Genomic DNA, 22,793 nt, shown 5'->3' with positions numbered 1-22,793 from the left:
TTTGAAATAGATCTACTAGTCGCAACTGACCGCGGATTCCTGAAAAGAGAGGCGACTTGAATTGAATTATATCACAACGTGCTACCATTTGGAAAGTAAGATTGGTGGGCGATGTATGGTGGCGTGTGAGCTCTGCTACCTGCGACCGTCAGGCAGCAATGGAAGTGACGGGCCGGCGTTCTCAGGTGGACACAATACAAAGGACCACCCGCCCTTTGTGTGGTTAGACGTGTTCGCCAGCAAACGCCACGCCGTGTGTGGGCAGCCGGTACATCAATAGCGCGCAACAACTGACTACTGTGACCGATGGAATTTTCGAAATGGCTATCAATTACACAGCTGAATCGCTCGAAGTCTTGCGTCGTTGTCGTCCAGTACCCCCCACCCCCAGACTCCTTTTAGCCTTAGCGTCTTCGCGGTACGACTTCTGTATTGTCACCCTGAGCTGATTCATCGCACGTCTTATCTCTCTACTTAGTGATGGCAACTCTAATGCGTACTGGCTACCACGGCTGTCCTCTCCTTTCCCAACTTCCTGTGAGCAAAATTAAATTCCTTAAGGGGTAAAATCGAGAAGTATTTTTTACGATTTTGAAGTGTTATTAAAATATTGCCTCACCATTATTCTTTATTCTCTAATACTTATTACATCATTTCACCATCAGCCACTAGATATCCCTTGCTGAATAAAGGCCAGTTCACTTATTTTTCATTACAGTCATAATTACACATTTCACTCCAGCCTGTTCCCTGATGAACTTACTTGCTTTCCTGTCATTCCCCCAAGTCCCAATATGTGCCTCTCCATTCCTCGAAAAGCCGGACTTAGTGGTTTCCACATTTAGAGCCCATGTGTCTTTACTGTGAGTCAGTACTGTCAACCATACCGACGGTAAACTTTTCTTAACAGACGTATCGGTAGCTTAATTTTGAAAATGCTATTTAATTAACAAAAATCAGTACAGGCTGCTTTTACAAATCTATCTGTTTTGCAGTCCATCCAGTCGTGGTTGTCTTCACAAGTAACGAGTAATAATTTGGAAAATTTTCGAGGAAATGCCTGGTTTCTAACACCATTTTCAGTGAAAGATTATTTATCGAACAAAGGTACAGTTTCTTCGACTCTATGAAAAAAAAATGCAGTGACAAAAATACGTATCAAACAAAAGTGACACTCTTTGGCTATAAGTTGGTGAAGAGGGTGCACTGTTAACGGAAAAGCATTAACATTGATTCCATTTGTTACAATCTGCATCTGCGAAAACATGTCATTGACAGTAGTAGCATTGTAAACATTCGTGAGAAACCAACTGAGCTTGCAACATGGCTTACACTAAGCCTAATACAAAAAAGGACTGTTACAAGTAAACAACCTTATTGACCGACTCACTAACTCATTAATTTTGGCTTTGGTGAAGAAACCCAAAAAATTCTTAAGTTTTCTTTCTTTGATCGGTAACAAATCACAATTTACCATGTTCCGTATCATCAGTTTTGTCAAATGGACTTCTAGGGCTTTCAGTAGCATTTATTAATATACACTGATCAGCCAGAACATTGCGACCACCAACCTAATAGCCGGTATGTCCATCTTTGGCACGGATAGCAGCGGCGACGTGTCGTGACATGTAAGCAGTGAGGCCTTGGAGGGTCACTACAGGGAGATGGCATCACATCTGCACACACACGTCACTTAATTCCGTACATTCCGGGCGGAGGGATGACGAGCGCTCACGTCACTTTCAGTCACATCCTAGATTTGTTCGATGGGGCTAAGATCTGGCGAGTTGAAGGGCCAGCACATCAATAGAAACTCGCCACTGTGTTTCTCGAACCACTGCATCACATTCTTGGCCTTGTGACATGGCGCATATCTTGACGAAAAATGCCGCTGCCGTAAGGACACATACCGAGCGAGGTGGCGCAGTGGTTAGCACACTGGACTCGCATTCGGGAGGACGACGGTTCAATCCCGTCTCCGGCCATCCTGATTTAGGTTTTCCGTGATTTTCCTAAATCGTTTCAGGCAAATGCAGGGATGGTTCCTTTGAAAGGGCACGGCCGATTTCCTTCCCAATCCTTCCCTCACCCGAGCTTCCGCTCCGTCTCTAATGATCTCGTTGTCGACGGGACGTTAAACACTAACCACCACCACCACCGTAAGGACACATGATCGACATGAACGGCTGTACGTGGTCAGCAACCAGTGTACTACACTTCTTGGCCATCATGGTGCCTTGGACGAGCTCCACTGGACCCAAGGATGCCCACGTGGATGATCCCCAGAGCATCATGGAGCCGCCTTCAGCTTGTCTCCGTCCCGCGGTACAGATGTCAAGGAGTTGTTCCCCTGGAAGACGACGAATTCGCGTCCTCCCACCAGCATGGTGAAGAAGGAATCGGGATTCATCACCTCATGCATCGCTCTGCCACTGCCCCAACGTCCAAAGTCGATGGTCGCGTGGCCATTTCAGTCGTAGTTGCCCATATCGTGGTGTTAACAGTGGCACATGCATGAGTCGTCGACTGTGGAGGCCCATCGTTAGTAGTTTTCCGTGCACTGAGTACTCATCCCAACATTAAAGTATGATTTTAGTTCTGCCACAGATCGCGGCCTGTCCTTGTTTACCAGTCTGCCCAGCCTACGACGTCCGACATGTGTAATGAGTGGCGGCCGCCCAAGCCCACGTCGTCTGTAAGTGGTTTCATCTTCGTTTGCCGCGTCTGGAAGACGCTCATCACAGCACTACTCGAACACCCGACAAGTTGCGTTGTTTCCGAAATGCTCGTGTCGAGCCTCAGCTCCATCACGATCTGCCCTCAGTCAGACAGATCGCGCGCCTTCCTCATTCTACACACGGACAGTAGGGTCACTGATACTGCACGCACCGTGCGTGTGTCTGACTAGCAGCCATTCCTCACCTGGACGGATTTATAGTGATAGTATGTCGGTGGTCATAGTGCCCTGGTTGATCAGTATATGTTTGACCTGATCGAATTATATGACTGAATCCTCTGTCATCCGTGTGACAGTCCACAGTCGACTGATTACACAACGATATGGATGTCTCAGGATGGAGTTAGGCCTATATAACGCTGAAATCGAGACTGATACCCAGCGGACATGCGACAACCCATCCCCGTGCTTACAAAACCAACCCTGGAGGATGGGAGCTGTGCAGACAGGGGTCCTGTCGTCTCGGAATGCAGCATCACCATTGGAGAACAAATATTACACCATCGGATGAACCTGGTCTCTTAATCTTTGGCAATCATGTGACTCGGAGGGCTTTTGCACCACAGAGGAATCGTTTTGGAATAATTCCATCTCACCCTGCAATTCCCTGCCTGTGGATCTCATTCGTGTTGCTTTGACAGGCACGGTTCGCTAGTGCTTCATTAGGATTCGCAGTGTCTTTTGCAGTTGTCTCCTATTTTTCGTCACAGTTCTCTTCCATAGCCGTCTGTCATGATCACTCAACATACACTTTCGTCCCCGTTGTTACCTAATTGATGATGGTTCTCCGCTTTCTCTGTATCCACCATTATCTTCGATACCGTGCCTCGTTAACACGAAATACTTCCGATATCTTGGTTACGAAAGCATCTACCACACTAACACCAACAATTTGCTCTCGTTCGATTTCAAGTAGCTCCAACATACTGCACTCAAAAGTAGGAAGAACGCTGTTCTGACCACAACTGTGGCCGGCCGAAGTGGCCGTGCGGTTAAAGGCGCTGCAGCCTGGAACCGCAAGACCGCCACGGTCGCAGGTTCGAATCCTGCCTCGGGCATGGATGTTTGTGATGTCCTTAGGTTAGTTAGGTTTAACTAGTTCTAAGTTCTAGGGGACTAATGACCTCAGCAGTTGAGTCCCATAGTGCTCAGAGCCATTTGAACCATTTTTTGAACCACAACTGTGATATGCATCATACTGACGACATTGCACAGGTATCGTTCGTGGTCAGATACAACAGCGCAATCTAGAGGCTTACAAGGGGAGGCCGCCAATTGTGAAATTCAGATTCGATTCATACTGCGCATAATAAAAGCTCATGGCCAGAGGTGTAATGTGGCAAAGCACCAAGATGCACTTCTCAGCCGTTGTCGAGAAAATCGACAGTTAAAAGAAACCGTCGCCGTGAAATACTCTCTACGATTAATAATTTTCTGCAGCGTCGTGGCGCAGCGGTAAGCGCTCGGGTTCGTAATCCGAAGGTCGCGGGATCGAATCTCGCGCCATGCAATTTATTTTTATTATTAGTTTTTTATAATTCATATATATATATATATATATATATATATATATACTATTACTGAATTGTTTATGCATGTTGGTGAAAGCGGATCGCACTCCAATTGTACTGCCTCCATTTTTCCGTTTTTTTAACAGGGTGTACCAAAGCTCTCCCGTCCGCACTGATTTTCGACGATGCTATAAGTTGCGCTAGGGACCGCATCTACCTTCTTTCGAAGTTAGCAGGCAACTACGCTGTTATGCGGCGGCTCGTTTCGGCCCATTCAACATCTGTCCTTCAAGTGTAACGAGCGAGTAACGGAGTTTATATTTCATACCTGCCGCAGCAAATTTGTGTTCGTGGGGTCTCTATTCTAATTCGAACGTTTGTCTTACGCTATACGTATTCGTTTCGGAATACCGTTTCTACGTCTTCCGTTAACTATACGTGGTTAACATTATGAAGAAAATTAATAACATTTGTGAAATACAACTTTGTTTGCGGAAAACATAATGATATTCGAAGTCGCCAGTTTTTCCACGACAAACGACTTTCAACAACTTATTATATGGATAATTGTTGCAACTGATTGCCGGGAATTATATATATATATATTTGAACTGCAAAAAACAAATACTAAAAAAAAAGGTTGCATGACGCGAGATTCGATCCGGCGACCTGCAGATTACGAACCCGAGCGCTTACCGCTGCGCCACGACGCTGTAGAAAATTATTAATCGTAGAGAGTATTTCACCGCAACGGTTTCTTTTAACTGTCGATTTTCTCGACAACGGCTGAGAAGTGCATCTTGGTTCTTTGCTACATTACACCTCTGGCCATGAGCTTTTATTATGCGCAGTATGAATCGAATCTGAATTTCACAATTGGCGGCCTCCCCTTGTTAGCCAGCCTCTTCATTCATGTTCAAGCATGCATTTCTCGCGTTGTTGCTGACAGAATGGGAACAGATTAATCATAATTACAATAGAAACTTATTTTTCATCACTTTATTAAAAGGAATATTATTTTATCTTCAATTTAAAGTTTACCTAGGTGATAAACTTTCCTGCGGGCACTGGCCGATATCTCGCCTCATTTCACTCAGAAAGGCTGCGAAACACTGTCCCTCCATATACAAACTGTTAAGGCTTGCCGACATTCCCGTCTTAGTTCACTGTCCCTTACATACCAACAATCACCAAACCATGGTATTTCATCGTACTATCCCTCAGAACGAATGACTTGCTGCTTTCCCAATTTATCCTTATTCTCTGCAGGAACTTCATGTAGAGCGCCGTGCTGTTCTTTCATAATAATTTGTCATCATGAATGTTTAAAATAACAATAGTAATTATCTGTAGTTTTAATAGTTTCCAAAACATGTAAATATTTTTTATACTAACAAGGGAATCTCCTCATCGCACCCCCCCCCCCTCCCCCCGCCCCTCTTCCTCAGATTCAGAGGGAAGAGAGCCCAGTTGACATGCCGTCACTCAACTTTGGAAAAAAAGGCAAATCAGGAACAGTGAACCATCCAACCACAAGAAATATGGTGGAGCTCGAAATACCACGGCGTCGTGGTTAAACGGTCAAAGTGTTGAACTGCAAAGAGGGCGAGTCGTGTTCAAAGCTACCTCATACCTATTTTTCTTTTTCTTTGTTTTTTTCGCTGTTCGCTACATTCAGATTTGTGTCTGTGTCGTAGTGTATCGTCCGTTGCAACGGCGAGGTGTGAGGAAAGGACCTATATCGAGAGCTGATACTTCGCAACCACTTTATTAACAGCCGAAAGAAGTGGCTTTCGAATGGGAACGGCATACCTTTGATGACAAGGCGACAAGTCAACCGAGTCCTCCACCGGAAAACACGTTTGATGTATCATGCACGGTGTTAGTGACAGTACCGTGTCGTATGATAGGAATCCCTTTTCGACGCACCTAATTTGTACGCCTGGTGAGTGAGTGAGATACGCCTCCTTGCCCGATTTAGGCGTTCGTATGAATGGGAATGTGATCACTCCCAAGTAAATGATGAAAACATAATAGACTGTCACGTTAGCTGCAACAAATTAACGCAACAGTTTCACAATTACACTATCAAAACACAGGTTTTTAATGTTTTTGAAGTTGCCTTTCGCGTTCTTACTACATGAGTCAAATTCTGTAACTTATGTGTAGTATGACAACTGCCAAGACTACAGAAAGAGAACAAACATTTCGGACGGACACTTCATAATGTTTTGAAAAACAGAAATAAAAATAAGTTGCACAGGGGAGTTTTGAAAACGGCTCGTCCGCTTTGTACTCCAACACCGTGACTCTACGACTGTATCCGATGTTGCACTTATCAAGCTTCGACAGTTAACTGTTTTTATTTTTATTTTCACAGTTCAGTACATTTTCTTCCTGTTTTCATGTTTGATCTGTGTTCAGTTTTTGACAGGCTATTCAATGAGTCATCTTACCAATAAATCTGAGGGAGTACGATTGGTAGGCGCATCCACTTTTTATTGATGGCCAACCAGAGTCAACTATTTCCTTTTGTAAGCTGTCATTTCTCTGTCCGTTTTATTTTATTTCTTTGTATATTTTTTGGGGCAGTGAATTTTGATCTGCAAAAAAATTAAAAAAGTAGAAAAGACAGGAGATATTAGTCACTTGGAGGTGAAAATAAGAAAGGGAGAACAGAGTTAGTTCCTGTCGACACCGAGGTAGCCAGATTGGTTCAAATGGCTCTGAGCACTATGCGACTTAACATCTATGGTCATCAGTCAGGTAGCCAGACACCACATTCTGGCTGAGATGCAGAACGATGAAGTGAAAAGTGGTGTCAGTCTGTTTAAGGAATCACCTCTGCGTTCTCTTGAACTGATTTAGCCAAACGAAGGAAAGAACATGGTAGTAATTGGAGCCCCATTCCTTCTGATTAATGCTGATTATGAAACGCAGCTCTGCATCGTACAAACGGATTAGTACGCATGCGTACATCCCATACAAAAACAATATATCAAATTTACGTCTCAGCTGCGTAAAAGGTTACAGCCACCATAAACTCGAGTACATCTAAAAATCAACTAACTAAACATATAAAGGTACTGTTATAGGAGTTTTGTCCTGCAATGAACCCTGCCTCCCGTATGTGACAAGGGTATACAACACATCCTTATACGGTGTGATCAGAGTCTTTGCTTAACAGCTTAAAAGTATATTTCACTTGACTCTCGGCGACGTGCGAAACCATTGAGTCGTCGCAGCTTCCCTGGTTTCACGGCCAACAGTTCTGCTCACTTTTTCAGTGAGGCTAAAAACGCACTGCTCCAAACCATCTCATCAAAGAAATATACTGACGGAAACCTGAAGTGTTACCCTCGTCAATACCTTGACCAAATGCTAGCAGGCAATAACTCCTTTACATGCATGTGGGTGTACTGATTAAGATTTCATCTTTGTGCGAGCTAATTTCAGTATTTTTAGTACAGAAATAAGCCATTTCTACGGATAAAGAATGATGTAAGTACGAGACTGGTACTAGGTGTGTCTAGAGTTACTGGAACTTTTGAAATGGATGTTACAACACGACATGCGCAGAGAAAACCTGATCGCCATTTTTCGGAATTCGAGAGCGGCGAATCATTGGCGTGGGGGACATGGGAGAATCATACCGAATGATGGCACAGACTGTCTGCTGTAGTGCAATGATGGCGTAATGGGGGACGTTCATGAAACTGAGCGAAAATGTCAATTTCCAGTTTATTTTTTATTTATTATTGAAACTCAGAGACAGTAAGTGAAATTGCATCCGAAGTGCCTGAAACATAATTAAATGAGTGGTGAGACCTTCTTGCCATACCTATTTTTTGAACCAACACTTCAATATTACTTCGGTGAACAACAATTCTATGGGTTACATTCAAGCGAACTTGAGCAGCATACATCTAGAAAACTGTGATATACACTCTTTGGTTTTACAGATTAAGTATGACTCTGTTCCGTATCTTAGAAATAATAAAAGAGCTGCTTTGTTCATGAAGAAGCATTCCTGTTTTGCCTTAAGCTACTGACGGAGATTTAAGTAATTGTTCGATTTTTCATCATTCAGTAATGCCAGAACATATGCAGAGTAAGTGACATGAAAAGTGCAGTATTGGCCACATACACTCCTGGAAATTGAAATAAGAACACCGTGAATTCATTGTCCCAGGAAGGGGAAACTTTATTGACACATTCCTGGGGTCAGATACATCACATGATCACACTGACAGAACCACAGGCACATAGACACAGGCAACAGAGCATGCACAATGTCGGCGCTAGTACAGTGTATATCCACCTTTCGCAGCAATGCAGGCTGCTATTCTCCCATGGAGACGATCGTAGAGATGCTGGATGTAGTCCTGTGGAACGGCTTGCCATGCCATTTCCACCTGGCGCCTCAGTTGGACCAGCGTTCGTGCTGGACGTGCAGACCGCGTGAGACGACGCTTCATCCAGTCCCAAACATGCTCAATGGGGGACAGATCCGGAGATCTTGCTGGCCAGGGTAGTTGACTTACACCTTCTAGAGCACGTTGGGTGGCACGGGATACATGCGGACGTGCATTGTCCTGTTGGAACAGCAAGTTCCCTTGCCGGTCTAGGAATGGTAGAACGATGGGGTCGATGACGGTTTGGATGTACCGTGCACTATTCAGTGTCCCCTCGACGATTACCAGTGGTGTACGGCCAGTGTAGGAGATCGCTCCCCACACCATGATGCCGGGTGTTGGCCCTGTGTGCCTCGGTCGTATGCAGTCCTGATTGTGGCGCTCACCTGCACGGCGCCAAACACGCATACGACCATCATTGGCACCAAGGCAGAAGCGACTCTCATCGCTGAAGACGACACGTCTCCATTCGTCCCTCCATTCACGCCTGTCGCGACACCACTGGAGGCGGGCTGCACGATTTTGGGGCGTGAGCGGAAGACGGCCGAACGGTGTGCGGGACCGTATCCCAGCTTCATCGAGACGGTTGCGAATGGTCCTCGCCGATACCCCAGGAGCAACAGTGTCCCTAATTTGCTGGGAAGTGGCGGTGCGGTCCCCTACGGCACTGCGTAGGATCCTACGGTCTTGGCGTGCATCCGTGCGTCGCTGCGGTCCGGTCCCAGGTCGACGGGCACGTGCACCTTCCGCCGACCACTGGCGACAACATCGATGTACTGTGGAGACCTCACGCCCCACGTGTTGAGCAATTCGGCGGTACGTCCACCCGGCCTCCCGCATGCCCACTATACGCCCTCGCTCAAAGTCCGTCAACTGCACATACGGTTCACGTCCACGCTGTCGCGGCATGCTACCAGTGTTAAAGACTGCGATGGAGCTCCGTATGCCACGGCAAACTGGCTGACACTGACGGCGGCGGTGCACAAATGCTGCGCAGCTAGCGCCATTCGACGGCCAACACCGCGGTTCCGGTGTGTCCGCTGTGCCGTGCGTGTGATCATTGCTTGTACAGCCCTCTCGCAGTGTCCGGAGCAAGTATGGTGGGTCTGACACACCGGTGTCAATGTGTTCTTTTTTCCATTTCCAGGAGTGTATTTCCATGTGGTGCAAACCAATTAATATCCCCTTCATAATGTGCCACATTAGATAGTCTAAATATCTGTAGGCTCAGAAGGGTAACAACCAACCACATTCACAAGGAGAGGCTTCTAAATTGTATCCTGGATATTACAGGTTTCTGGCTGATTCCGATCTTTTAAAAACGTCTGCTCATGGCAAAACCCAGAATACAAATCAGTCTGTACATCAACTTATATGAAAATGACGCCCTAAAATCAAATTTTCATCTGCTACAGTTATCAGAATTGAAACTTAAGCTGCCGTTCTTGTATTTAATGATGGAAACGTAGGGAGGATGAAGGTATTAGAGAGGATAGGATTTTAGAAAGGAAATTTCACTCATGACATCTTGAGGGAAATAGATTTACAGCGCCTCTCTGCAGCTGAAAAGTTAGTTGAAGACCTGGTAAAGAAAAGAAGGCAGAAGCAAGAAGAGAAGCCTTGAAGCGACAGAGGACTCTGAGTACAAATCTGGAGCCTTCGGAAGAGGTGACTTCAGAGTAAAGATTAGGCTGAACTTTAAATTACATATCCTGAAAATTACTTTTTCTAAGGTTTATATACCTTTCCTCAGAAGCTATGAAGGCTACAATTATGAAATTTTGTACGATTATTTCTATAAACGATATAAAAGTTTTTCCAAGGGTAAATTTTGAATCTGAGTATCAGCTGAGGTGTGCGGCAAAGTGTTTCGAATTTTGCATGAATTGTATATTGTATGTTATACTTACAGAATTACGATAAAAATTATTAAATTTATCCTCTTCGGTATATTCAAAATACCTCATGTGAGAACCTTACTATGTGCTTAGCGATTGAACATGAAAGATTTTGTAGAAATCACTTGAGAGTATCTGAGAGAAAGGTACATCTATTTTTTTAAATAAAATTTTTAAGGTCCATAAAAAGTTAAATACATATAATCAAAGGAACTAAAGAGTAAATTTATTACTTTCATGCAAAAGCACACTACAAAATTTCATTGTCGTATTTTCAAGATTGAGGATCTGATGCATCTTTTAAATATAATGGTTTTTTTTTTCACGAACGTCTCTCCCTTAAGATAGACTTAGGACAACAGACTCGCAAGAAGAGTAGAGACAGGTCTGCCCAGAGGAAATGTATCACGTGAAAATCGTAGGATCATTCGACTGGCTCTGGCGAATAGACGGACGACAACAGGTGAAATCCGGGCAGAGGCTGCAGGCAAAGTCTCACAACAGACCGTCAGAAAAGATTACTGGAAACTTGGGTGGGATCTCACATTACCATGCGTCGTTTACCGCTGACGACAAACCACAGCAAAAGAGACTTACATGGTCAAAGGCCGAAGTCAACTGGGCACCTGAGTAACATTCTGCGGCGTTCTTCGATGAGTCTCACTTTTATTTGTTGCAATCAAAATGACGCCAACATGTATCTGAACACTCTAGTAAAAATTACAGAAATCAGCTATTCTCATTACCCATAGCTCTTCAACTCCTGGAATTATGGTGTGGGGAGCAGCTGGATACAAAAACGGAACTGATTTAGTAATTGTTCAATGCTCGCCAGTATGTGGAAAGTATGTTATGTAGCCGTATTTCTCATAATCAAGGCACCAAACAGCATTTTTCTGCACAACAATGTAAGATCCCAAACAGTACTTCATATCACAAACGCTTTGACGAATGCACGTCTCCTTAACCCACTTACTCAGTCCCCTGATTTTACTCTCACGGATCGTGGCGGGGATGCGTATTACTTTCATATCCGCCTCTACCCAGCAGTCTTCATGAACTGACATTGCATCTTTCAGGCATGGGAAGATTTTCTTCAAGATGACATTCTGGATCTGTTTGCTTCCACACCAAGAGGAATGCAAGAATGTATTCATACCCATGTGAGCCACGCCTCATACTGATTTTGATGATTAACCTCATCTCTGAACCCGTTATGCGATGTACATCTTAAGAATCCGCACATATTATAAAAATGGAAGTGCGTATATATGCATTTATGTACGTATGTATGGTCCATATCTCCTAAACCACTGGACCTATATGAACGAAACTTGGTTCACTTAGTGTATGGAAATCGTCGCTGGAGGGAAACAACCAACAACCTGTCAAAGGGCTGGGGGTTAATTTTTTTTTTGGTAATTTGTGGTAAGTTCCTATGGAACCAAACTGCTGAAGTCATCGGTCCCTGGGCTTACACCCTACTTAATCTGACTTAAACTAACTTACGCGAAGAACAACACACACACCCATGCCCATGGGAGGACTCGAACCTCCGAAGGGGGAAGCCGCATAGCCGCGCGGCGTTGGGAGTCAAAAAGCAATGTATATCTAAGTAAGCCGAACACCATATATCCAGTATTTGAAAATGAGAGCACTTAGAGACTAGCAACCAACTTTACACCTAAGTTCAAATCTTTACCATACTTTTTCTCTCTGAGAATACACACTAAATGATGCATTTTCGCTGTTCGTGCAGTAACTGCCATATGAAGCATGACGTTTTAATGTATTACTTCTTTACTACTAACTGTATTTGCCGCACATTTTGCAAACAGTATTCGCAAATACCACTCAATTTACCATCAAAATTATATCTCCATACGACACATAGTTCAGGAGATATTATAAACACTGAGAAGCGTGAAAAACTGCCACATCGTACAAGACGTTTAAATTTGTTACTTAGTTGCCACTAATTCATTTGCAACATGTATCACAGTTAGTATCCACATCCGTTGTCGAATATTCCTACAAAAATATATCATTGAAGGACATATGGTTCAGGAGACATGACGTCGTAAACACAGACATATGTGAAAAACTGCAGCATCATACAATGACGACTTAATTTATCTCTTCTTTACTATTATCTCTATAAAATCACATATCGCAGACAACAGCCGCGTATATAACTGAATAAATCTGCAAAATTATATTACTGTATATCATATAGTTCAAGACATAGACGTCATAAAGTTTGGAATGCGTGAAAATGAAACTGCAGGACGAAATCCGCTAGAGATACAGATGAAATATGTGTACAGATACGTGAGAAATAGGTTAACATGTGTGAAATATATCTGACTTGTGCATATGGGGCCAAATCAATGAGTAAAAACGTCATCCTAAACCCTGGAGCCATTTAAAGCAAATTTGATACGCATATTAGTAACAATGTGGAGGTAAGTACTGTGGGGAGGAGCGGGATAATGTGGCGAGGGAAGGGGAGAGGAGCGGAGGGCACATAGCGAGGTGGTAGGGGAAGATGGTCACAGATAAGGTGAGGTAGGGGGGAATGGTGATAGATAGAGCGTAGGAGGAGATGGAGAGATAAGGACGGAGAGAGGAGGTGATGGACAGAAAAACGAAAGGGGAGCAGATGGCCAGAGACAGGAGGGGGAAGAAACAGGTAGGGTGAGTGGGAAAGAGGAGATGGACTAATATAAGACAAATAAATACACTCCTGGGTAACGTCGGGTACTAGGCTAATATCTGATAAATATCGGATTTGTCCTTCGTACTGGAACACTTCCCACTTCCTTCAGTGTATATCCAGTCGCATCGAGAATCATTCACATGAATCTCTCGTCACTGACCCGTGGCAGCTCTTTCCACTATCGATAACGTTTAGCTGGCGTCTCACCATGAAGCACGGATTACTCCTTTGTACGGTTAGCGCTGCTACGCTAGTCTTCAAGAGTGGCCACTAAAGTCGCGTCTACAGAGGGAGGCCTGAGAAGGGCGCAGCTCAGGCAGTTGACGGATAGTTGGTTCAAAAGGCTCTGAGCACTATGGGACTTAACTTCTGAGGTCATTAGTCCCCTACAACTTAGTACTAATTAAACCTAACTAACCTAAGGACATCACACACATCCATGCACGAGGTAGGATTCGAACCTGCGACCGTAGCGGTCGCGCGGTTCCAGACTGTAGCGCCTAGAACCGCTCGGCCACACCGGCCGGCGACGGATAGTTTTTGCAAAGTGTGGAGCCGGTGACAGCAGCGGTGCTTGGAATAATGGATACGTGGTCCGGACGAGTATGACTTCTTTTCTTGGTCATCGTATACTCTTCTTCACCGCACTGGGCAGGAGAAAAAGGTCTGGTTCCTTTACGTTGTGCGCAACTAATTGTTCAGCTCTGTGCGCCGACTTCCCACTCTGCAAGCTGTTTGAACGGATGTTCGTATTTAAATTCATTGAGTCGTCATGCACGCCCCATTTTTCAGCTCAGTCATTCTAGGACTGGTATGCTGCCCTGTTTGCTCTGTGTCATTTTGAAGTATGTTTTCTTAATCTGACGGCCAGCGTTCTCTCTCATAATAGTTGCCATGGTTAATGTTGTTTAGGTTATGTAATGTGCTTAGTTGTCACGCATAGCTATATCGGGTGCTTATGCCTTACCTACAGGGTGATTATAATTAAAGTTAAGCTTTCAAAACGCTATAGAAATAACACCACTGGCCAGAATGACGTCAAATTGCAGTGGAATATTATCGGACAAGGGGGAAAACGTATGGCAGAAGAAAAAAAATAGTGTCAAAATTGATCAATAGATGGCGGTGTATATGTCAGAATACGTAAATGAAAACACCAGTCATGCGCACGACCCATTGAACTTGTTATAAACACGCAGGCCGGCCATTGTGTCCGAGCGGTTCTAGGCGCTTCAGTCTGGAACCGCGCGACCACTACGGTCGCAGGTTCGAATCCTGCCTCGGGCATGGATGTGTGTGATGTCCTTAGGTTAGTTAGGTTTAAGTAGTTCTAATTTCTAGGGGACTGATGACCTCAGATGTTAAGTCCCATAGTGCTCAGAGCCATTTGACCTATAAACACGCAGGGTACACGGCTTTTCCTCCTTTCGCGTCTGCGACGTTCGCCTTGACTGTCTCGATGCATTATCGCTCTCTGCTTGTAAGGGTTTGAAAAAGGCATTAGTGGAGAAATGATTCGAAAATTCGAAAACACGGGTTCTTTTGGTGTGCAACCTAGTAGAGGAAGAAAACTATTTTTTTAACGTTTATAAACTTTTATTTACAAAGTAACAATTTTAGTTTTACAAAAACCGTTTACATTTTACTTGTTCCGATAAGACAATCCGTTTCTGTGCTTTTATTTTTTTGATTCGACGTCAGAGGAAGCGGTGACTACAGCAATTCAGGAAGAGACGTGGTGTGCAAACCGAGCGAGGTGGCGCAGTGGTTAGCACACTGGACTCGCATTCGCGAGGACGACGGTTCAATCCCGTCTCCAGCCATCCTGATTTAGGTTTTCCGTGATTTCCCTAAATCGCTTCAGGCAAATGCCGGGATGGTTCCTTTGAAAGGGCACGGCCGATTTCCTTCCCAATCCTTCCCTAACCCGAGCATGAGCTCCGTCTCTAATGACCTCGTTGTCGACGGGACGTTAAACACTAACCACCACCACCACCACCACCACCACGTGGTATGCAAACGTGTAGTGCACGGAGGACTGCCCGAACATCGGACATACCCGTGAGCATGGTACGCTACATCCTTCTTTGCTACCCATTCAAAATTACCCATGTGCACGAGTTGCTCCCTTTTGACCTCCCAGCAAGAGAGAACTTTGCTTTAGAATTTCTTGCTCGCATGGAAGTGGACAATGATTGGCCGTGGAAGATTTTGTGGACGCACAAGTCCACTTCCATCTGACAGGGTATGCCAATACACAGAACTGTCGAACATGGGCATTCGAAAATCCACACGCAAATCAACCAGTACCAATCCATCCTGAAAAGGTCACTATGTGGTGCGGGTTTACGGCATCATTGATCATACGGCCATAATTTCTCAAAGTGACAGGTGCTTCCGGTATTGTTGCCTGTACCGTCACTGGTAAGCGCTATGAGTGTCTTTTGCGCAACCACGTCTTTCTGGTTCTCCGACAGCGTGGATGTTTGGATGGGATCATTTTTATGCAAGATGGCGCACCTCCGCATATTGCAAATCCAGTTAAGCAGCTACTGAAGCGGAATTCGGAAATGCTAGAATTATAAGCTGCCATTTTCCTACAGCCAGGCAACGGCCTTGCCGCAGTGGATACACCGGTTCCCGTCAGATCACCGAAGTTAAGCGCTGTGGGGCGTGGCCGGAATTTGGATGGGTAACCATCCGGCCGCCATGCGCTGTTGCCATTTTTCGGGGTGCACTCAGCCTCGTGATGCCAATTGAGGAGCTACTAGACCGAATGGTAGCGGCTCCGGTCAAAGAAAACTATCGTACCGAGCGGGAGAGCGGTGTGCTGACCACACGCCCCTCCTATCCGCATCCTCATATGAGGATGACACGGCGGTCCGATGGTCCCGATGGGCCACTTTTGGCCTGAAGACGGAGTGCTTTTTATTTTCCTACACCAAGGCCATCTTGATCACGCGATCTTAATACGTGTGACTTCTGGCTGTGAGGCTATCTGAAATTTGTTGTGTTCATTGTTCCGATTGCAAACTAAGTTGCATTGAAGGCACGCATTGTGCAACACATTCTGAATGTGAACCCGAAAACACTTTGATCAGTTGTGGAATACACTGTTTCTCGATTTCAACTTGTTCCATAAAACGGTGAGCAACATATTCAACATCTTTTGCGCCAGTCACACGAAAATTAATAATCCTATTTGATTTTTAGATTGATGTTTTTATGCGGTTTTTGGTCTCAGGGCAATTAAAAACCAACGTGAGTGATGCTTTTTATGTCGCTTTTGGCCTCAGGACAATTAAAAACCGACTTTTCCCATCCGATGTAATGTGACCTTGTGGATGAGCTTACGTAACTAACATTATCACACCTGTACACCCAAGCACAATGAGTAGTACAGTTTGCTCAAAGTCAAACGTACGCCTTAGGCATTGTTGTATGATTCATTTGTCATTTGCAGTCGACCACTATTAAATTATGATGCTTACAGCGCCATCTATTGCTACATTTTGTAACTACACTCCTGGAAATGGAAAAAAGAACACATTGACACCGGTGTGTCAGACCCACCATACTTGCTCCGGACACTGCGAGAGGGCTGTACAAGCAATGATCACACGCACGGCACAGCGGACACACCAGGAACCGCTGTGTTGGCCGTCGAATGGCGCTAGCTGCGCAGCATTTGTGCACCGCCGCCGTCAGTGTCAGCCAGTTTGCCGTGGCATACGGAGCTCCATCGCAGTCTTTAACACTGGTAGCATGCCGCGACAGCGTGGACGTGAACCGTATGTGCAGTTGACGGACTTTGAGCGAGGGCGTATAGTGGGCATGCGGGAGGCCGGGTGGACGTACCGCCGAATTGCTCAACACGTGGGGCGTGAGGTCTCCACAGTACATCGATGTTGTCGCCAGTGGTCGGCGGAAGGTGCACGTGCCCGTCGACCTGGGACCGGACCGCAGCGACGCACGGATGCACGCCAAGACCGTAGGATCCTACGCAGTGCCGTAGGGGACCGCACCGCCACTTCCCAGCAAATTAGGGACACTGTTGCTCCTGGGGTATCGGCGAGGACCATTCGCAACCGTCTCCATGAAGCTGGGCTACGGTCCCGCACACCGTTAGGCCGTCTTCCGCTCACGCCCCAACATCGTGCAGCCCGCCTCCAGTGGTGTCGCGACAGGCGTGAATGGAGGGACGAATGGAGACGTGTCGTCTTCAGCGATGAGAGTCGCTTCTGCCTTGGTGCCAATGATGGTCGTATGCGTGTTTGGCGCCGTGCAGGTGAGCGCCACAATCAGGACTGCATACGACCGAGGCACACAGGGCCAACACCCGGCATCATGGTGTGGGGAGCGATCTCCTACACTGGCCGTACACCACTGGTGATCGTCGAGGGGACACTGAATAGTGCACGGTACATCCAAACCGTCATCGAACCCATCGTTCTACCATTCCTAGACCGGCAAGGGAACTTGTTGTTCCAACAGGACAATGCACGTCCGCATGTATCCCGTGCCACCCAACGTGCTCTAGAAGGTGTAAGTGAACTACCCTGGCCAGCAAGATCTCCGGATCTGTCCCCCATTGAGCATGTTTGGGACTGGATGAAGCGTCGTCTCACGCGGTCTGCACGTCCAGCACGAACGCTGGTCCAACTGAGGCGCCAGGTGGAAATGGCATGGCAAGCCGTTCCCCAGGACTACATCCAGCATCTCTACGATCGTCTCCATGGGAGAATAGCAGCCTGCATTGCTGCGAAAGGTGGATATACACTGTACTAGTGCCGACATTGTGCATGCTCTGTTGCCTGTGTCTATGTGCCTGTGGTTCTGTCAGTGTGATCATGTGATGTATTGACCCCAGGAATGTGTCAATAAAGTTTCCCCTTCCTGGGACAATGAATTCACGGTGTTCTTATTTCAATTTCCAGGAGTGTATTTATTTTTCTTCTGCCACCTGTTTTCCCCCTTCTCCGATAATATTCCGTTGCAATTTGACGTCATTCTGACTAGCTGTGTTATTTATACAGCGGTTTGAAAGTTTAACTTTAATTATAATAACCCTGTAGTTTTTAAAGGAAAGGAAAAATCTGTTTTAAAATTCTTATGCAGGAGAACCAGCGATTTCTAAGTTCCAATATTTGTTTTCATGGTGTATTAGAAGCTGGTGGACTCTCTGGTATGACTATTATCGAGCCCTTTTAAGCATGTTGTGAGCCGCAGCTATTAGTGAGATACTACAGAGTTGTTTATTATATTCTGTCCTGGAAGCAATTACAGCCTTCTTTCAGTAGTTCTCTGGCAGCGAAACTTATTCCCTGTGGCGTATTAACTTAGTGGAAACGCTCTATAAGTGCAATCACGGTGAAACAATAATTTTACTTGTTGCGCAATCCAATCAGATACTTATTTTTCTTGTTTGTTAAAAGTACTTACTAAGTTGCTGGCAGAGTGTTCCGTGTCGGCGGCTTCTTGTCGTTTGGGGCTGGTTTACTTGTGGCCGTTTGCACGGCCCTCGAGAATTTCCTAGCGCGGCTTGCTACCTGTTTGCAATCACGCGTCCCGTCTGAGTATCTTATGTTATCCGACTTGCACTGTAAACGAAATTTTTGCCGTCGGCCAAAAGGCCTTTGATTAACTGATTTCGCATAAAAAAGTTTGGTCTTTAATATTTAAAATATATTGTACCCTTGTTCTGTGTTTTATTGTAAACTTTTTGGTCTAAACCTTGTGGGGGCAGCCTAATGTTTTGAAGAAATTTATGTAGAACTATTTCAATAATTTTAGTTGGATGGTTTGTTTAAAATTTTTAATTTTAAAAAGGCAATTGTTTTTAAGGTCTTATTTCTTGAATTTGTTTCCTATTATTATCATCGTAATTCAACAGCTGCCTCATTCACTATTTGTAATGACTGTTAACTTCAATTTTCCCATCTGTTTTTTAAAGGGGAGCTGTTGTTACCCAAAGAAAAATATATCAAAAGTAAATCTTATCCAAGGTAAATTATGTTAGTTAACTGGGCCTAGTCTTTTCATGTCATTTCCCTGATCCCGGCAATTCACGATTACAGTCGCATCTGTCACTGCAGATTCAGTCAATAACCAAGTTCCACAACTATGAGCAATTCGTACAAGCTGATATCCATTGTGGGTAAGCGATTCTACCACATTCATGAAACGAAAAGACAAAAACAAAGAAATGAATTTACTCTCTTACGCCATTCGCGTTTTGGTTTTTCTCTTATGTTGAGTTAGTGTGGTCACACAGTTCACTTTCTTCTTGATGCCAGGGCATTCTTGTCCGACACACAACCATCTATATTTTTTCAGCTGTCTCCAGCAACATGCCAAGGGAGAGCGAGAAATATCTCTCAACGCATACTCAACGAGACGTACGGCAGTACATATAGCAACTTATGAGACACACTGCTTCTTAACTGGGAGGGCGTGCACCGACACAGGAAGTCTGTAAATCATTACAATTTACGCTTCTACGAAATTGCTGCTATTTTCCGAGACTGCTGCCATTATTCCACAGCACTAATTCCGAAATTAGAGGCCGTAAACAAATATTTGGCCTGACCGAATGATGCGTGTAGCCAGGGCGTAGTGGCTGCCGCTAATGGAAAGAGTCGTTATGGAAATGCGGTTGGCGACCGGCAGTTGTCTCTGACGCCATTACGTTGGGAGGAGCCCCGGACGCGCGCTGCCCTCTATACATATTTACAGCGCTCGCCTCAGCCGCCTTTCTCACAAGGAAAACAGCTCTGCGCTATGAGCCGAAGCGTAATCACCATCAATTACAATTTTCATGCATGCCTGATGACAGGTTTACTATTTGCTAAAAGTATACGGGATAAAATAAGCAACTAATTGCAGCCATCTTTTCCGTGGCGATACGAGTGAGCGGCGCATGTAGCTGTCCTGCAGAACAGCCATAATTAATAAATACCTATTCACGTTATAGCTAGTTCACTACACGTTTACGATATCCGCTACAAAATGCCAATTGTATCTAATTATCTTTATAACATAATTCATAGTATTTACTGAAACTGTCATTGCTACTCGATGGCTTCGAATTCACTAACATCATTCTTAAACAAAAAGACTACGGAAAAGAAACGTGGCAAGAAAATATTCTACGCTTCACCGAAGGTGGTACACATGTATCTCTTGAAGAGATGCTGAGAACTCGTTTCCCACAAAACTGCCACAGATATAGCCTCATCGATGGGTGCCAATAAGTCATGCAACATACTATTATAACAAATATAGATAGATCTTCAGAAATGTGTCTCGCTGTTTGTATACTCTGTAGTAAGAACTAGTACTGTGTGTAAGTTTTTACTTCTTTTTCTTCCTATTTTGTGCAAGTTTCCTCATTTTTGTTTGTTTCTCGACGCAATATTCTCACAAATTGGCATTACGTGAACATTGAATTTTTTCGAAGAGTTTTTACTTTCTATCGTTCACTAGACCTTAAGATGAGTTATCGTAGTTATCTTACTATTTTCCCGCTACCACGCATTTTGTTAAGTTTCCTTATCCACTCTGCATTGCACCTCCGCCCATCATTTTGGTTATCATTTTATAATATTATTTTTAACGCTTCCAACAACTTTTTACTGAAACATTGTGGCAGATTAAAAGTGTCTGCCAGAAAGTAATTGGAAATATCGAGCTTTACTTTTCAAGCAAGAGCTTTATCGATTGAGCTGGCCGTGCACGATTCACGACGGGTCCTCACACAGCTTTACTTATGACCTACCTTCCAAACATCACAAGAGTTATCCGTGCAACGAGCAAGACTAGCAGTTCTGGAAGAAAGGATACTGCAGAGACATGGCTTAGCCACAACCCGGTGGTGTGCGTACTGTAAGACCTTCGGTACACACACCATCAGATTATTTGACTTGTCGCTCTAACGAAGTAGGCGAGTGTTAGCAATATGTCTCGTGGTCTTATCGTGGCGTGTTTATCTTCTGCCGTTAGGTCAGACGATAGAAATGCCACTTGCACGCTTAAAGTAGCAGATTGACGGTGACCAACTTTAAACAAAAATTGATTAATTTTCACACACATTTATCAAAATAATAACAATCATAAACCTTACTTAACTTGATTCTGGAGGCTATTTACAATTGACAATCTGAAGTTCCTTTGGTCTTGGTACGTTAATCTTATTCTCACATATCTCTGATACTTGAAAAGTGTCTATTCATTTATCTTCATGGCTATGTACAGGAATATGATAATCTTATTACGCGCAGACTGAAACTTGGCTGCAGACTAATGCAGACTGGTACAGACTGGTGCAGAGAAATACAGACTAATGCAGACTGACTAATCGGAGGTCTGTACACTCGTTATAATACCTCGCGCCTTCAGGTATCACTGAGCGAGTGTGATCCGCGAGGAGAAAAGGTTCTACGTTAGCAGCAATCTCATTGGCTGCGTTACATATTAATACGTGGATCGGCAGAAGCAGAATTTGGTCTGTCTCTAAGACAGCGCCATCTCGTAGTGTGGAGACGGACAAGCGCTGCGCCTGCACTGTTGTGCTTATCGGGGCGCGCTCTAGTGGGAAAGTTGTGTACGCGCTGACTACGCGGAACTATGTACACAACACTTTCCAGAATGAATTTTCACTCTGCAGTGGTGTGTGCAACGTTTTATAAAGTTATGATCATACTGACACTTCCATGTGGTACTGAAATCTGGCTGAGAGAAGTCAAGAAAAAAGAACAGAAGGCAAATAAAACAAATAAAATGTGTCAGAAGAGCTAAGTAATGTATGTGATTAGTCATAAAACGTGCACGGTCCCGAAAGAACTTAAGAACTTTGCTGTGAGAGATGAAATCAAAGATTACAGGAAACGGCAGCGGCATATTTTCTTACGACAGACTAGAAGACAGACTAGAAGAGCAGATGCCCACGGTAAAGGCAGATCGAAGGGTGAGGACAGAGATTGTGGCAGTGTTGACGGGCGGATTGGAATGAACACCGCTAAATTGAGAGTATGAGTAAAATCCACAGGTTTAATCAAAAGTAGGAGCATAAGAAAGTCCGGTTTAAACACCGCCCGAGCAAGCCTCGAAAACCAATGGTAACGACCAACCGCCCGTTATCCTCAGCCGATAGGCGTCATTGGTTGTGGATATGGCAGGGCAAGTGGTCACTACACCGCTCTTCCGGCTGTTGTCAGTTTTCGTGATCGGAGCCGCTGCTTCTCAGTCAGACAGCTCCCCGAATGGCGTTGTTGAATGCATCCCACTTCCCATCAGCGTTCGCCAGAGCCAAACGGTCACCCATCCAAGTGCTAGCCAAGCTCGTCAGCGCATAACTACGGTGATCTGGCGGGAACCGGTGATACCATTGCGGCAAGGCCACTGGCAAAAAAGTTCAGTACCCTATGTAATAACCATTCATACGCATTATGGGTTGCAGTTAAGAGTAGTGGTCCAACTGTCCAATTGTGTGTTTATCAAGTACAACCATTCTCC

General features: G+C 44.8%; 1 pseudogene; it reads left to right on the top strand.

The window, feature by feature from the left end:
* The first annotated feature begins 15,886 nt into the window (after positions 1 to 15,886).
* Positions 15,887 to 16,003, top strand: LOC126212986 (5S ribosomal RNA; annotated as a pseudogene).
* Positions 16,004 to 22,793: the final 6,790 nt, after the last annotated feature.

This window comes from Schistocerca nitens, chromosome 1 (genome assembly GCF_023898315.1).
Source record: "Schistocerca nitens isolate TAMUIC-IGC-003100 chromosome 1, iqSchNite1.1, whole genome shotgun sequence".
Lineage (NCBI taxonomy): Eukaryota > Metazoa > Arthropoda > Insecta > Orthoptera > Acrididae > Schistocerca > Schistocerca nitens.
Note: the sequence above shows the minus strand (reverse complement) of the source record. Positions and strands in the feature narration are given on the sequence as shown.